The 15,666-nt window shown below is 35.7% G+C and overlaps 1 protein-coding gene across 8 annotated transcripts in view; it reads left to right on the top strand.

Annotated features, from left to right (window-relative positions):
* Nucleotides 1-15,666, top strand: part of syt1a (synaptotagmin Ia) — a 1,226,547-nt gene that overhangs the window by 1,197,822 nt on the left and 13,059 nt on the right. The window lies entirely within an intron of this gene.

Genomic DNA, 15,666 nt, shown 5'->3' on the forward strand with positions numbered 1-15,666 from the left:
CGCCATAGTTGAAGCCCCTAACGTTGCGGTCAGCAAGTCGGCTAACATCCGCCATGTTCCGTCTTTCAGTTGCGAGAAGCAGATCATAGAATGGTTGAAACTGTTGCCCCTAACGTTGCGCCACGGCGTGTGGTTCGTTTATACCTCGTGTGTTCTCATTAAACTTTTATCTCGCGAATATGTTATTGCAATCCGCAGCGGGAGCGTTTCTATAAACTTAATTTAAACTTACGTTTTACACCGTGCTTTCTTTCCCTTATGAACATGCTTGTATGCTTAACTCGCTCCGTTCTCAATTGTTTTAATTAATTTTTTGCTCTTAGCTGTTCGCCGGCTCTTCCTCCATTTCCCCCTACTTCGTTCTTTTATCTCGCGAATATGTTATTGCAATCCTTAACGGGAGCGTTTCAATAAACTGATTGAAATAGTTTTGCATTTACCTTTTTAGTAAAAGGCGAGCTTTTAAGCCTGAGAAATCACCCGTAAATGCACACGTTTAATTGCACATGTGTTAATATGTATGGTTACACAGTATTAAAAGACAGTGAACAACGTCAGTTACCTTTGTTCCCCGCGTTTGATAAAAGGTGAGCTTTTAAGCCTGAGAAATCACCCCGTAAATGCACACGTTTAATTGCACATGTGTTAATATGTATGCTTACACAGTATTAAAAGACAGTCAAAAAATTAACGTCATTTACCTTCGTTCCCGCGTGTGACTCGTGCTGTAAATCTCTTCCTTGTTTTTAGTTCACGTGATTACGTAGGAGGCGTGATGACACGATACGTGACTCCGCCTCCTCCATTACAGTGTATGGACAAAAAAATATGTTCCAGTTATGACCATTACGCTTTGAATTTCGAATGAAACCTGCCTAACTTTTGTAAGTAAGCTGTAAGGAATGAGCCTGCCAAATTTCAGCCTTCCACCTACACGGGAAGTTGGAGAATTAGTGATGAGTGAGTCAGTCAGTCAGTGAGGGCTTTGCCTTTTATTATTATAGATGAAGTGCACAATGTCGAAAAAAATAGTTAAAACCCAACTTTCACTTTTACTGTCCTGTTTCCTTAAGAGGCATTAGCTCTTTGGAAATGTGTTCTTTTCAATTGCGGCGTTTTAATTAACCTCAATTTAAATAATTATAATTAAAAAAAGGTATTATCCCCCCCCCCCCCCCCCAGCATGCAATATGACGGTTACAAGATTACACGAGAAGTATAGAGGATAATTTAGCTCTTTACTGACGGTTTCACGCGGATATCACAAACGGGAAGCTTATGACAGACTCTCAAGCATGTGGGTGTCTTGATCAACGCAGTCTGCCATCTTTCGTTTGCCACGCTGAAAGGATTTTCAATGGACGGAAGACATAATCTTCCGCCCAGCAGCTTCAAAGTGTTGGCTGTAGGTCCATCCTTATATTCTGGTTGCTCCATGTGCAGGCTCCCTCTCTGGATCCAAACAAGGACAGGAAAGGACTCAAATCCCACCTTCAAAAATACAGGAATAGCACAGTGCCTACATACAGGTCTCATTCTCCCAACAAGGAAAGAGGATAGTGTACTGACAGAAGACAGAAATATACTGGTCTGTCTTTAGGCTGACTATTCAATTCTCCAGTTGTCTTTGGCTCTCTAGTCCTGTGCTTGGCTCGGCAATTCTAAATGAAGATGCTGTGCCCCTGTGTACTATACTTGGTCTGCCTGTATGAATGAGTCTATAACAGTGGGCACAGAGAACAGTGACATTAAACTTAATAATAAAACATATTTTAACATGTCCCCTTATCACTTACTGTATAAATTAAAAGTGTGTTCTATGGATAGCAACACTGACTTAATGCTATTAATATTCCGCCTCATTAATGTGTGATTGCATTAAGTGGCAGAACATTAAGCCAAATTTAACAGAAACGGAACAGAAAGTGAGTCTCCAAGTATACTGCTGAGTCGCTCGTTTCATTGTGTACCTTATGTCTTAAGTTATAGGTGAGTGAACACGTCCAACGGATGGACTCATGAAAAGGTCTGCCTCGAGCAGCTCTCGTCTCGATTCTGCAGCTTGACATATTAACCTACTTGACAGCTCAGATCCTTTGAGGTCGATTGCCTAAAGGCCTACTTCTGGCTTTAATACCAGTGACATTAGATATTCAGAGTCTGTTTTATCCTTTTCCACTGAAATGTTAAATGCTGATATGTTAATGTCATTTTTAAAAAATAAGTGAATTTATTAGTCCTATCAGTAGATTCAAACAACTGAATTGACTGACTTAGTTTTTAAAACAAAAATCTAAATAAAAAATCTCTTTGATTCGTAGCGTTTTTTGTTTTTGTGAACTTTTGAATTTTCCCCTACTCCCTTATTGGTTCTGTGTTCACATTTTGTATTATTTGTAATTTTCCCCTAGCATATTTTCCTATAATGTTCAATAGTTATCCCATACTGAAACACTGCTGTTGATAATCATGGCAATTGTTAAGTTGCATATGATAAATTTGTTTTTATTAATTCTGCACATGCAATGTGCAGTCAGGATATATCTATCTGTACACACTAATATAGTATTTGGATTAATTGCAAAGTTAATTTAAACAGTCAAACAAAAAACTTTATGAGCCAAATTGTGAGCCAAGCATCACAATTGAGTCACTTTCATCTGCAGTGTTATTGTACTCTTAGTACTGTATACTTCAGTATATTTAAGAAGTTATTTTTAGGCAAATTAACTAACAATAGTTTGAATTGTTTTGATCCTTTTTTCTACCTATTTTAACATGTTTATTCCAGTCACAAGAGGAACAACCAGGCAATGTCAGGAACAAAGCAGCATGCAACTTTGGACAGGACAAACATTTTTATGATATGCTACCCTAAACAGAAATTACAACTGCATGGGGTTTTAGGAAGTAAACACAATTTTAATAAAAATTAATTATCTAATATTGCTTTTTGTTCAATTACCTGGAATTTCTATGGATCCGATTAGATGTGTTTGTCCATAAACAAAGCCTGAATAATCCAAAGGTAATGTTGCTGAAAGTTGCCTAACTCAGCACTATTTGGAGCAAGAAGGGAATGAGTCCTGGATCGGATATCAGTCATTCACAATGGAATCCTGCTAGACATGTATATACATTCTGAAGTGCTATTTTAACATAATATAACATAACATTCTCAAATCCAATTCAGGATCACTCTAGGCCAGAGCCTATTCTGAATGCAACAAGCACAAGGCAGAACACCAGTCCATCACAGGGCCCACTCACCTACATTTCCACACTCACTCAGACAGGGGCCTGTTTGAAATGGCCAGTTGTCTTTGGGGATGTGAGAGGAAAACTCAAGTATAGGGTTTAAACCCAGGATCCAAGGAGCAAGCATGCATGATGTAGTAGTGCTAACCACTGAGTCTTTCCATAGAGACTTTTTCTATTACATAATTATAACATCTTGTATTTTCCGGACCCTTGATGCCTTACCTCAGATAAGACTAAATATGTAAACTACCCTGCTTAGAATATGCAGGTTTGGAAAAAGAATGAATAAAACAAAACTAAACAAATGCCTGTATAAAGGCAGTACTTTTAAGTTCTTTGGGTTGATTTTCACTGTAAAAGTCAGTGTACAATATAAGTTCCTACTGTCATAAACAAACCTTTTTTTTGAAATGGATAACATTTCAGGCAAACAATTACAATTTCATTTAACTAGAAGACATCTATAATTAGGTCCACCATTTGTAACACTGCATCCACTCAAAGTCAAGCTGTGTTCCCCTATGGACAGCTAAAAAGAAAGAAAGAAAAAAAATATTTAGTAATGGCCATTCAATACTGTTACTTCAGTCAGTTAAGGAGCTGTGTAAGAAAGGAATATGAATAGCCTCAGCAGCAGGTCTACCAAGAGCATGGTATGCTAAAATGTTGAGTCTTCTGCTGCGATGTAAGTGCTGAGACGTGTGGAGTTTCTCTAATATTGGCAGGAAGATCATTCAACAGATTTAAAAGAGAAAGATTCATCCAATAAATATGCTTAAAACTAAGGAGGGAATACATAGTGCAAAAGTCAAACAGTGAATTCTGCTCAGTTTGCTGTTGTGTAGAGACTCTTAATACTCGCATCTTAATACTTGTATTGTGAGTTTAGAACCATTAAGTATATATCCTGTAACTAAATGCATTGTGCTGCTGCCCTTTAATCTTGCTTTCATTCTTTTAATACATGTGTGCAAAAATGCATCTTTCAATTTACTTAAGTGTTATATAGTTTTAAATGTTTAGAATTAAATGTATTTTAGAAGTGTTTCTGTTAATTGCTGCATTGCAGTTTCAAATGTGCAATAGTCTATGTGGAAAAAAATGAAAGCCTACTTTGGCTGATTAATGTGCTAAGAGTCTGAATGAAACATAAGCCCTACCTTAACGTCTTGATTGCTAATGAAAAAATGGAGTGCTGATAGACCTGATTGCATCTTTAACAAGAACTCCTGACCTGATTGCTCAGTGATTACTATGCAAAGGAGAATGAAAAGACCGTGATAGCGAGCCAGCCGGAAAGTGCTGTTGCAAATGAAAAACACTGATACATTTCTGGCTGAAAATGTTAGTACTAATATCTAGCGCAGTGGGGGTTATGATATCATAGAGTAAAACTACTTTTTGTTCCTGTTTCAGTGATGATAGGTTGAGTATTACTTATTGTACTCATTTATTACATATTGTACTCAAAGGGCTAACAGAGTCCCGACTATATCTCCTGACAGCTCAGAATGCAGCTAGCTAGCTGTGTATTGATGAGCCTGCCTAAAACGATTTTGCAGTTTGCAACTTGTAAAGTCTACTTTTACTTTGATTTCTTTTATTGTTGGTTTTCAGTCTTCAATAGAACTGCATCACTAAGTTCACAATGATTTTATTGGAAAACAGAATTGTCTGTGGTTAGTTCAGCTCTGACCCATTGCTTTTTAACTAGGACCAGATCCTGATGTATTATTATTATTATTATTATTATTATTATTATTATGTAAATTTGTATTTCTGTGTTTGTAAGCATATTAGACAACTTCAATTGTTTTCCCTTATCAAGCATCGAAAGACATCTTTGAGCCACTTTTGGTAACTCATCATTGGCATTAGAAGGTTTTGGGAAACATCATTGTGCCACATAAGAAACCAGGGTAAAACGGCCAACAGTTATTTTTCTTGTTTGTGCCATCTGTTCTTAATCTGTGCGAGATAAAAGAGCTCAGGGCATCAGGAAAACAAAAGGGAACCCACAACACCTTAAAGTAATTAAAGAACTCGCTGCTCTTTGTAAAGTGTTTTCAGTTGGTTGATCACATATTTTTTGTGATTTTTTGTGTTTTAATTCTTTAGATTTTTCAGTGCTATTAATTTATTTTTAATTCTGCAAGATAAAGGTACTGGAATCCAAAACAGCCACCTCACAATTATGTCATGGAGGCATGCCCTTGTGGTCAGAATGTGATGTGACGTGGGCATGGTCGTGTCAGCCCACCATAAAAAAAAAACAAAATACTTGGGTGTTTGTTAGCCAGACTCTCGTGTTTTGGTTCCTTTAGTAGTATAATTTGACATTTTACCATTACTTCTGCATATTATTGTCTTTGTATTTGATTACCTTTGTTTTTAGTTTTACGTCTGCTGATGTCATTTTTGTTGTATTCAGCACTGTGCTGTCCTCTATCTCCTTAAGGAGTTAGTTAAACAGGCAGAAAACTTTGTGGATAAGCCTCATAATCTCTTATTCGACTTTGGAACTTCTGTTTTCTAACGTTATGGCCCAGCAGGTTTTCTAGCTCTACAAGCTGTTTCCCTTGTTTTGGTCTACAGGCCTAAATTCAGGTGACCCAGATGCCTCCAACAATTTCATTTGTATTTTTATTTGCCTGCAGAGGATTGATACAAAGCATAATTGCCAGTGTTAAATTAACACATTAAAGTGTAAGGTAAATATGAACGCCATAGCACATGAATATTCTTTGGTACTTTAGAATTATGTTAACACTGGTGATTTTGCTGGGTACCTCATGTGAGTATGAATATACTCAACATTCATTCAAACCATCCCTTAGCTTGTTGGATGTTCACTTGAACTAATTCCATTATAATCTGAAAACCCCTTCCTTTATAGGTTTACCTGTTAACGTTGTGCATTCTTTATTATTGGCACTGAGATTTTCCTTATTTACCTGAAGTTGTAAATCTGGCTGCAGACACTCTACAGCTGATCTCCATTCACCAACCGTGGACAGGGCTGCCAGTCCATGGCAGAGCCGACCCACCCACAGTAACACGAGGCCTTATTTCCAGTTGACTTAATGTTCACATCTTTGGGAACTGGGAGAAAAACCAGAGTACCAAGAGGAAAATGAAGTTTACATGCAACCTCCAGACCTGGATGCTAGAGCACTGGACTTGTGATGTAGTTCCACCCTGTCGTCCTTAATGACACCATTTTATTCTTATGGTAATAAAGATCTATCTATCTATCTATCTATCTATCTATCTATCTATCTATCTATCTATCTATCTATCTATCTATCTATCTATCTATCTATCTATCTATCTATCTATCTATCTATCTAATATTAATCCTTTATGAGAAATCGTGCATACAACTGAAAGCTGCATTACAAAATGCATAGCTTCACATAATCTGTGCAAAATTTCATAAATGGTATTAATACATGCTTCCATTATAAGATGTAATATAAATCTTATGATATTCTAATATTTAAAAATTAAAGTACATTTGTTTGTGTAATCTCTCAGTACTGTCAATCAAATGAGCCCTCAAATATGCTTGAAGTCTGTATATTTGCCTCACTGTGAATTACTGATGAGTCCACCAGTTATTATTGTGGGGTCATTTTTTTAAGTTGTACTCTTCTATTTAATAAACACTGTTAAAGTAGTTTGAGAAGCCTAAACTTTAAACTAAATTTTATGTTTAATCATTTTGCAGAAGTACATTATCCCGTACTGGGTTACATGAAAATCTACCAAATATTTATAGCCTTCAGGCAAAAATCTTCAAATTTATAACTCATAAATAAAACACTTCTATATATCTCAATATATTAGTACTGCCTGCTAGCTGTTAATCAGCTCAGTGGTTCTCGTTTTTAAAATTGTAGCAGGCTACATGGGTTCAGCTAAAGAGCTTTTTCCAAAATTTCCCAAAGGCAGATGATATTGCTGCCATGCTTGAAGCAAGGATTTTAAGTAATAAAAAGAATACTTTTTGATCTTTTCTCACTAATAACTGAGGTTCCCTTATAAAAACATTCACTTTAGCATCTGAATTCTAATTTCAGTGCCAGCAAATCTGAAATAAGTTTTAAATCAGTTTCTACTGTCTGCAAAAAAGTGTGGATGGTTTCTTTGAATATCAGACTATGGAAAATTTTTGAATTAAATTAAATGAAATATAGATAGGTGCTCCAGAATTGTACAAAGAAGAGCAGCCAAGGGGAAGTAGCTGAGCACCAGAAGTTTCATTGTGGGGACCTCACCTAAGCTTTCAAAAGTTTCCAACACCCAAAAGCACTGAAGCTGCTTGTTATGGGCTGCTGTCTAAAAATACTTTAAATAGACTTGATTAGATTCTGATGTAAAATAGCAGAAGTTAATTTATTACTCAAGAATCATTATTTACAAGATGTCCAGTAGAAGTCTGGAACAAGCAGATACAGCTTCAGAAATAACAAGGTGAAATACTAGAAAAGTTTAACTCTTACCCATCCATACAAGCTAAATGGACTTATCATGGTCTTAAAAACATTACTTCTAATAGGAGGTTAGCTCTGCAGTGTACGGTATGAGGCAAGTTAATGAATAATAATAAGTGCCTCTTGCTCACCATTATGCACAGGATGTTTTTGACTTGCCTTTCCTTGTTTTTCAGGTTGACCCACTGCTTGTATTTATTATATTGAAACAAAGTCCATGTTGAATGAAGTTCTGAGATTTTAGCTTGCTACAGTTAACTCATACAATTAACCAGAACGACTTGCGAGTATTGCAGTATCGAGTTGTATGGACAAATCTAAATCGCACAACACCTTTAATTCAGAGATGTCTTCTTTAAGTAAAGTGTCACATTTTGTTTTTGAGAGAATCCTCTAAATACACCAGCAATTTGAACATAAAAGCAATGTTAGTCTCTGAATAAACCTATCATTTCTAAATAGGGTAAAAATACCCATTTAAATGCAACTTCAGCATGAGGTGTATTGTCTTTGATTTTGCAAAGCCTTTCTTATCAGGCCAATGTTTTCCTTATTAAAAGCACAATTTGCTTTTGGAACAGACATATTTCTCTTAGAGCACAGATCACAATATTTTGCTTTGAAGCAGATGTTTCCCTTTACATTACGACAGTTCGATTAATGAAGCAATCCTTTTCTTTATGGTCATAGTTTGCAGGTTTTAAAACAGATGTTTTGACTTCACTCATCGATTGGGATAATTTTTTTTTTGAGTAGACACTGCTCTTTAAAGCCTAAGATAATTATTTAATAGTGATGTTCGGCTTTTGGAGCGGACAGGTTCTCTTAAATCATAAAGTGTGATGATTTGCTTTTAAAATGAATGTTTTGATTTTGATTTTTTTTTTACATTTTTTTTCCTTTTAGTTTATGCCTTGCACTTTAGAACCACTAAAGAGAATTTCTTCAACCAAGTACTAGAAAATAGCATTAAAGCCTACATGGTGCAGAAATTACTTTTTCAAATAGCATTATTAGTCAGTAACTGTGATTGCCAAGTCAGAAGTTTTCTTTCTTTTTATTTTTTTTCTTCCTGATTAGTCATTCTGGTGTGTGTTCAGAACATTGTGTGTATACATATTTATTTATCTATCTATCCATTTATGTATTAATTTTAAAAGCCAAATTTCCCCCTGGGAACAAATAAAGTTCTATCTATCTATCTATCTGTCTATCTATCTATCTATCTATCTATCTATCTATCTATCTATCTATCTATCTATCTATCTATCTATCTATCTATCTATCTATCTATCAGTCTTGCAATAATGAAGACCTGATACACCATGACAGATGTCTCTCTTGCTGTTTTCATGATTGGAGTGGAAATACAGCATCTAACAAAGAACTCAGTTTCTCTTTTTATTACAATACATGATAGACAGAAATTAATTAAGTGAAGTGTGGGAAACAGTCAAAAGAAAAGGTCCCAAATCCACCTTCCTCTCTTTCTTCTTTTAGTCTTCACTTCTGTGTGTCCTCTGCTTTGTTATGTTGAAGAATAGTTTGTGTGTGATTTAAACCTGTTTCACATACAGTACTCTTAAAATATTCATCATACACCCTTCATCATTTCTTTCTTTATAAACTAAATAATTTTAAAGGATTTACATTTTAGGCTTCCCTGAACACAACTTTACAATTTTCAGTGTGATGTTTGTTTGTGTGTCCGCATGCCATCAACAATTGTAGATTTTAAATAAATAAGAACATCCATTTTACTGAATACAACTTCCATTTTTCTTACTGAAAATAGCCCTACAAATTCCCAAAATTTATATACGGCACAAAATGGGACAAAATCTAAAACCTAAAAATTTATTTCAAGCAATTTTGAAATATCCAACTGTTTTTTGGACTTCCAGTAGACTACAGTATATTTACTACAGAGAACGTTTTAACCGTCTTTGCTTCTGCAGCTTCATTTTATTGGAAACATGTTTCAAATTAAAATGATTAGGAAAAAAAAATTCCTACAGAATTTGAAAAATTATTTTTAATACTTAATTATAGAAATCATCAAATCTCTGGAGAAGACCTAATAAGACTACTTATTAATAATATTCATTTACCAACTTCACTTAAGGGATGCTTATAGCAAAATTACGTCTGACAAATGAGCATTGAATTGGGTTTTATCATTGAGTAGCAGTGTGTTATGAAACAGAGTGATCAGAGTATGGAGAAAGTAGTAAGACCCCACTGGTCTTTATGGTTCCTCTTTAACCTCTGACTCATCATCTGGACCTCAGTAAGCTTATGCCTTGGACCAGTAAAACTCTTCTGCAGCCAGCCAGTCTATGAGACAGCATTCATATCACTCGGTTTTATGGGAAATGTCTTTTCATACCTGCTTTGGGAAGATTGGGAAGATGGCACAGTTCTGTAGGAGTCTGTGATATAATGGACAAGATAACTGAAAAGTGGTTGTCAAAACACTTCAGGATATTATATAAAATAATGAGTAAATATTTCATTTTCAAAAAATCAAAAATATCTGAAAACTTTCTTGTTAAATGCAGCAAACCAGATTGTACCTTTTTGTGTTTAACACAAAGTAGACTACCTAATATGAGCTAAGGCTAATATGAGCTAATATTTTTAGAGGCAGAGATTTTATAGAGCAGACTGTGCTGTTTTTCACAGGAGTGTTTATTTCAATACCAATTCAGATAAAAGCAGCACGGCACAGCACCCCACCTCCGAAATGCTATACTAATAAAAAATAGTTTTTCTCGGGAGATTTGCATTTTGTTTCAAAGGCTTAGTAAACAGTACTTAGAACAAATAAAAACTTACATCAGACTGTAGGTTAAAAAAATATAGGACAGACAGAACCCACATTTTGCAACATTGTTGGCTGTTTTCTACAAAGCATCCTAATTAGCTTTATATTTTAGAAATACACACTTAGATAGAAATACATCCTAAAAGCGTAGGTTTGCTGAGATTTCCTCAGCAGCTGAGAAAATAAAGAAGCAGAATGTATGTTCTTCGATAATTATAAACTACGGTTGAGTTGTGCAGCACAAAGCAAAGTCGAGTGCCCTAATCCGTCCAGGGTATGTAATTATGCAAAAGGAATTGTCACCCTTGAGGGGTTTTAAACTTCTATATTGTTGTCAACTTTGAAAAACTTCTCAGAAGTTACTTGTTTGGCTCAGATTTTTTTAACTACAAAGTAAAAAAGTAAACTAAAAGTCAAAAGCCTAAATGCATTTCATTATCTGAGTAAATTATTGCTGATATAATTCTTGGCTGAAGAATTGAGAATTTTGTTCTTGCAGTAGGGTGTACAATAATAATATACTGTGTACTGAGGGTTTTAAATCAGAATCAGTCATCCACGAGTAGAAGCTGAAAGCAGAAATATAGCTAAGCAAATCATTTAAGAAATAATTAGCTTTCCTCTTTCTTTTCTTTATTTCATGAAATAAAAAAGGCAATGATGCACAGTAAGTAGCAGGTTTTAAGGGCTCCTCATGCAGTTGGGGAATTGGCAAAGATGAAGAGGATTAATTTCTGTATTCAGAGCCATTAAAAGGAAGGTTTCTGTGGGGTCCATTTTAGGGTTGCTGTGATTCTTAATTTATCTATAAAAATAAGATTAAATTGTAGCAATCAGCTTAAAAATTGCACTCACTTGGGTGACCGTCTGTTTCAATTATTACCGTCACAAAAACTCTAGCAGTCATTCCAGAATCACACGGTTTATAGCCTCTTTCCTACTGCAATCACTCTGGTCAGTCACAAGTTTGGCTTTGCCTCCGTACCCCAAGACCACCAAACACCTCCATCCAACCTAATGTATGTTTGCTTGCAAAGCCATTCTGCAATGTTATATATTTTCCTACCCTTTTGTGCAGTATAGTGTTATTTGTTGTAATGCAATGCTGTGATGATGTTACAATGTATAATGTCCTCTCAAATATGTTTTACAACTATTGCATCCATGACCAATAACAACAATACAAATCCCTATGAACTATGCCAACTAAAGTTCAATGAAGTACCACAGTTTGGTTTGCAAATGACACAATTTGGCACATAGGTGTACGTGTGCGAGTGTGCGTGACATGTGACATACTGACAGGATCTTTCACAACATACTTCACCATTTGCTCAGCCACTAATTCACCACAGCACTACAGAGAGCTAGCAGCACTGGGCACAAGGCAAAAATCAACCAAGGAAAAGACACCAGTAGATCACAGATTGCACTCATCGACGCATCCACTTTTATTCTTACTGGCCTGATTAAGAGTTGGTAATTAAGTTAACATACACATGCCTGGGATATTAGAAGGAAATTTTAGTGCTCATGGGAAAACCCACACAGTGAATGGAGAGAACGCTCTCCACAAAAGTATCACCATGCTGGGATTTGAGCCCAGTCTCCTTTAGTTGTGCCCCATAGTATTTATAGCTGATGTGATTTCTGTTCATTTGATTTATAAAATGCTTTGAGGAGTTGCTTGTAACTAAAAATATAAAAAATACAAAATATAAAGATTGGTTCCTTGGGGTCTATAAAACCTAGAGCTGGACTAAGTAGGTTAAGATCATTGACAGAAGACAGCTATTCTCCATTTCTTTCCTTCTTATCCGCTTAATTATATTGAGATGTTTCTAGCTGCTGGGTTCAGCATGTGAAAGCTTTCAACATTTATTTGCAATCAGGACAAAATAGGTCATTCCGAAACTCAGAACTAACAAGTAGAAATAGTAGCAAATATTTATTTTATTAAAAAAAATGAGTTATGAAAACCAAAGGCTATATAAGTGCAGTCATTTTGTTAAACTTTAATAGCTTGAGTGTAAACAATTTAAAATAAATAAATAAATGTTCATATGATTATTTTTCTGATTATTTTGTATTATTTCATGACATTGTTTTTGAATTTTGAATTTTTTCAACTTTTTTTTTCAGTTGCCACTGTAGCTGCCAGTGGTATGGTGTCACAATGCTACCAGTACAAACATGGTGGTACTATATAGTCAGTGTCCGAGTTTATGGATTAAAAAATTCCTGATACTTTTTTGCCTTTTTCCTTTTTTATTAATTAACCTTTCCAAAGTTTTCTTTTTGTTTCATTTTTTGAATCTTCTCATGCTGCTTCTGATCACTGTCCTTTTCACGAGAGGAGTGCCCTTTCCTATGTAGGTACCACAATGTCAGATAAATAAGGTAAATTCAAAAAGAGGAATTTATATGAAACATTGGCTTTCTTTGTGTTCTAATAGTGGATTGAACTAAAAATCTCTTCCATTTTTTACTTGAAGAATTAAAACTGTGAATATATGAAAGAAGTCAGTATATTTTAATACATATAACTGGGAATGGATATGTTACGGCCAAAACCTGAAGTTCGGCCAGTTCCCGAATTGGCCGGCCGTTTCGCATTTTGACCGGCTATTTCACGAAGTGGCGAAGAACTCCCAGGCCAAAATTCGATGCGCCGATGTAAGACTGTCCGCTCAAGGTGCAAAGATGCTTAAAAACTTTCAGATGCAGATTCAGAAGTGAGATTTCCATTCTGTACGAGAAACTGCTCAAGGTGGGTCTTGTTCAGAAAGCGGACGCCACTTGAGATGGCCTTCCCCTCGCCCAAACACTAACCTTAAGATCAATAAAGTAGGTCCCTAATGTTAAGTCATTATTTTAGGGCTAAAATGATAACAGAAATGTGAAATCTACTTATATACGTAATCTTAACTATTGTGAAACAACCAAGTGGGGTCCACTTTCTGAACAAGAGCCACCAAGGCTACACTCGATGCAGTTGCACTGCTAAGTGCACAACAAATCGCTGCTCATGTCTTTTTTCTTCCGATTTTGGCCGATCACCCCATGCCATTTTGCAAACTGGCTGGCCAAATCCCAAAATTGAGGAAAAGATCGGACATTGGCAGGTCAATTTACAGCGACATTGGCCATTTCACGATTTGGCCAGACACTTCCCGCTTTGGCCGATTTCGGGTACTAACCACGGTATCTGTCACAAACAGGTAATGAAATAATAAAAAAATGTTTGCTATCTCTTGCCCTATGTGTACCTTCAGTGCCTTTCCTGTGTTTTCATGTGTGTGTGTGAACGCCTCTTCACCAGCACTCTTTCTCTTGAATGCGTTCCTGTAAAGTCTGTGTCTTATACTCTTTCATTATGTGAGAGGCACCTTCCTCGCCTCTTGTCTGGTATTATACTTGCCGTCTTTAAAGGCCACTCTATCTGTATGACTCATACGTCTTTACTTCTTTGCCTGTGTCTCACACTTTTACTTCCTCTTTCGTTGTGTCACCAAAGCCAAACTGACCAATCAGATTGCTCAGAGGGATAGACCATAGCATTTTATTACACAGTAGATACATATTTAAATATTGTTAATTTCATTTTAACCCCATTATTACATACATTATTGTGCTACATCAAGTAACACTGTATCAGGGTAGTTTAAGAAATTCCAGCTTAAAGTATACTGAACTGTTTCCTTTCATTTGAGGTTTACAGGAGTTTGGGGTACACATTATTAGAAAGACTGAAACCTTCCTGCTTTCCTGCAAAACATTTTCTCATCTAATATTCCAGTTCTTAGAATGCCTCTCCAAATTTAAAGTGAAGCTAACATCAGTTAGTCAGAGCATGTGGTCTGATAATGAGTTTCCTCACACATAAAGGGACTAGACTTGTTCTTGGGGATTGGTTTTCATTCCATTTGTCTTCCCCTCTTGTGCTCAGAAAAGAGAGTGTCTTTAACAAAATTGATTCCAGTGTGGATTCAGTCATTCGTCTTCTCTGCAGGATACTTTATAACAAGCCAGTTGCTCAGCCTAAAAAAATTTTGGAAGGTGGCACTGTAGAAATGAGTAATGTCTAGCCATCTGGTCCTGGCGAAAAAGAAATTTGAGAGCCTGCATATCTGTGTAGATCTTACAACACTTAAAAAGTCTAAGTAACAGATAAGCACACCTTTCCTATTTTTTGCAGGATTCTACTTTGCTTTCCATGATAGTTGTACTGCAAGCACATCATAGGAGGAACTTAACTGCTTTTGTGAAACTGTCCACCATATTGCATGAAAATTAAAGGAAGGAATTATTAAAGAGTGCAGTTGATTTACATATATCAAAATGGATGTTTTGGCAAAGAATCAACAAGGGGTTAGATCATTCTTAATAACATATGATGTTATTTATATTGATTCTCAAAGATAAACCACGATAAGGTGCCTTATCACAAGCTAATGATCAAACTCTCAAATTTGGAATTCAAGGTGCAGTATGTGTATAGATAGAAAATGGTGAAATGCAGAAAGCTGCAGGTTATGGTATAAGCATTTTTTAAAGTTGGTGGTGTTATAACTGTGGTCCTTTTTGGAATTTGCATGTCACTTCTCTTACATTACACGTGTGATATGTCTGTAGTACTTTTTGCCATGAATGCATTTCTGTAAGACTGAGAATGGTATTATTGTTCAAGTCTTCAATAAATAAGTAAAACACAATTATAAAGAATATACTGTATGAATATAAATAACCTATAGATCAGGAATGTCTTAACATCTATTATTCGTATGTGTGTAACCTGAGTCACAGTATTTATAGAACTATTATGAAGTACAACACAACACACCATTAGCTCAGAGTCAGTTATGGTAAAAAAAATCAGCAACTGGAACATGGTGCATATGAAATGTGTTTTTATTGTTCATAATGGAATTACAGTTCACTAATTTCTCACCTAGTTTGATTTTTCTATAGATGACCCCCCATCATTCAGATAGACAGATATTCCTGTGGCTACCAAGTTTGGCTTGAGAGAGAGAAGGGAAACCTGATAACTCATACTGTGTATCTAAATTGAACATGAAT

The sequence above is a fragment of the Erpetoichthys calabaricus genome, chromosome 1 (genome assembly GCF_900747795.2).
Source record: "Erpetoichthys calabaricus chromosome 1, fErpCal1.3, whole genome shotgun sequence".
In the NCBI taxonomy this organism is placed as follows: domain Eukaryota; kingdom Metazoa; phylum Chordata; class Cladistia; order Polypteriformes; family Polypteridae; genus Erpetoichthys; species Erpetoichthys calabaricus.